The sequence below is a fragment of the Salvelinus namaycush genome, chromosome 23 (genome assembly GCF_016432855.1).
Source record: "Salvelinus namaycush isolate Seneca chromosome 23, SaNama_1.0, whole genome shotgun sequence".
NCBI lineage: Eukaryota > Metazoa > Chordata > Actinopteri > Salmoniformes > Salmonidae > Salvelinus > Salvelinus namaycush.
In genome coordinates this window covers 19,821,702-19,824,853 of record NC_052329.1, presented here as the reverse complement: position 1 = coordinate 19,824,853, position 3,152 = coordinate 19,821,702, and positions in this window count along the sequence as shown.

Here is a 3,152-nt window from a genome sequence, read left to right as displayed (position 1 = left end):
GAGGAGGACAGAATCGAAGGAGAATTGTTCATGGGGATGGTGAAACTGTAGAAGAGGGGAGGGAAGACAACGTAGGAGAGTGGTGCTCCTCATCCTCCTTCTATATTTAGAGTTCCACAGGGTTATGACCAAGTCCCCATCATAGATAGCCTAGTGGCTTACAATAACAACATGGCATGCTTTATATATATCTACAGGTAATTTACTCGCTTTCTAATTGCTATATTGACATATGCACTTATCCACACAGAATGTTTATTTAAATTCAATGTACATTGTTACACAGTAGATCATAGCCAGAGGGTGCCATAAGGATAAGAAAAATGCATTTATATTATAATGTGGTGAAATTGTCTTCTATTCTACATAGAGAGAACCTGATAAATACAGAAGGGATGGTGGAGGTAAAAAGCTGAAATACAAAATACATTCTCTAACACATTACACAAGCTACACACCATGAATGGACAAAATGGCGGGACAGAAAACCAATCTTCAGAACTTTGCCATTTATTGATACAGCAATCAAATAATAGGTTACGTATGGAGTTTCACAGACATGTCAGTGATCGACAGGCTTCTGCCTTGCTTTCTCCCCTCACACCACCTCTTGAGTTCGTACGGTATGAATATGTATACATGCAAACGCCACCACACCAAGCCACCCCTGCCAGGTCTCCACAGCTACAGGGAAACCCTGTGGCCACTATGACTTGTCGTCAGTCTTCTTCTTAGTCTGGAACTTCCGGAACTGCGATTGAATGGCGACGGCCGCCTTCTCAGTCTCCGGGGCGTCCATGTCGATGTCAAAGTCCTCCGCTGGGACTTCCTGGGACTTCTTGGATGCATCTAGAGGAAGAGGAAATGAGGCTTGTGACTGGTCTCCACAGAGTACTACACTACTACTCTGGGTTCCTCTGACTGGGAGGCCCTCTGAATACACATTACAATACATTATACAGGATACACACTGAATCACACTTCACAGATTTTCTCATGATAAGATATAAATATATATTTTTTAATCTGTATGTATTTTAATATGACCAAGTAAACTGTTGATCTAAAGTAGGGTTTCCCAAACTCGGTCCTGCTTAGATTATGTTTGGATAAAGAGGGAAAGATTTATAAATACAAGGTACTTGAACCAGAGAAGCCTTTTACCAGATCTGTTGTTGGTATACACAATTCTAATAGAAATGGGAAACCACAATGATCATTAACCACTTCAAACTGTTTTAGAATACAGTTTCTCTACAAAGCAGAGATTCAACTCTTTGGATTATTGCATGGAACATTCTCTTATTGAATTGATCTGCTTCAGTATGATCCACACAAAGAGAAAGGGAGAAAGACAGAGAAAGAAAAGCAAACTCATGTATCGATTGTGCAGCTAGCCTACCGGTATCCTTGGGCTGTGTTCGAGTGCCTCTCTCTCCCTATTCAAGACCGAAACGCTAACTGCTATGTCAAGGCTAGCTTCAACCACTGGCGTTTCTACGTTTTGAAGACATTGGGGGCTTAGCCCAAAGCCAGTAAAAAAAAACAAGGTATTTCAACAGCTAAATGCATGAATTTGGTGACCTTTGAGATAAACATTGAGAGATTAGGGGCTCTATTCATTCTGGATCGCTGAAGTTTTACAGATTGCGCGCTAGAAATGTAAAGGTACATTTCCCGATTGAGCTGACATATGCAGTGTTTACCGTGAATACAGTCTCCACTAGGGAACATTGCCTGTAAATTTCAATCATGCTGTAATACAAAATTTCCACGATTCGGATTGAATAGAGCCCTAAATCTAATACGTTTTTTTGTGTCTAACTTTTATTTAATTTGTCATTTTTCAATGGCCGTTACACAGGTACAGGTATAATATTCAGACTAATATCAATAAATATATTCACTTATCATATTTTCCCATATATATTTTTCTACTAATTTTATAATAATACAATATAAATATATTATATTCAGATGGGAAGGTACAAAAACTTGCACCTTCCCATCTGGCACAGCAGACACTGACAGTACTCAATTACAGTAGCTATTGTGGGTCTCTCTACTCTGGAAAAAAAGTACAAACTCTGTAATGCGTCAAAGAATTCGCCGGCTTCTGGGACTACCTTGCAGGTGTAGCATAACACCAGGATAAACTCATGTGCATAACAGTGGATATACAGTACCAGTCAAAAGTTTGGACACACCTACTCATTCAAGAGTTTTAATTTAGTTTGTCTATTTTCTACATTGTAAAATAATAGTGAAGACATCAAAACTATGAAATAACGAATATGGAATCATGTAGTAACCAAAAAAAGTGTTAAACAAATTAAAATATATTTTTTATATTTTAGATTCTTCAAAGTAGCCGCCCTTTGCCTTGATGACAGCTTTGCACACTCTTGGCATTCTCTTAACCAGCTTCATGAGGTAGTCACCTGGAATGCATTTCAATTAACAGGTGTGCCTTGTTAAAAGTTAATTTGTGGAATTTCTTTCCTTCCTAATGTCATGGTTGCTCCTGGCACCAGAGGGCGGCAGAGACCACCCTAGAGACTTTTATTGGACTCAGGTGTAACTTATTATGTCATGATTGTGTTTTCTGTGGTCCTTTGCAGAAGCTTGAATTGTTTACCATGTGCGTTAGTTTCCTGAGTGAGTTTTCGAGACTTAGTGTTTGTTGTTTTTTCAAGTGTACTGTGATCCTGTGGCTACCGTATCTCAGTAAAGAATTATATTTATCCTTAACCACTGATTCCTCGTCTGGTCTCTTCTCTGCACCTGGGTCCAACCTTACCACGTCACAGCAAGCTTCTGCCTCCAACATCGACCCAGCAGAGATCCCCCAGATCAGGAATGTTGTAACCCACCAAGGAGCACTGCTGGGGCAGCAGCAAGAACAACTCTCCCAAATATCAGAGACCCTCTGGGCCCTTACCGACTTCCTCCAACCACAGTCCAACCCCAACCCAGGAGGAGTCAATACCCAAGTCTCATCACCCAATGCTACAGGCGTCGCCGTAGTTCCTCCAGGGAATCTGCACCAGGAACCCAATATCCCAGCCCCACAGCGGTATGATGACCACTCAGGAGGATGCAAGGGCTTCCTCACTGCTCTCTGGTGTTCGAGCTACAGTCCTTCTCGTTCT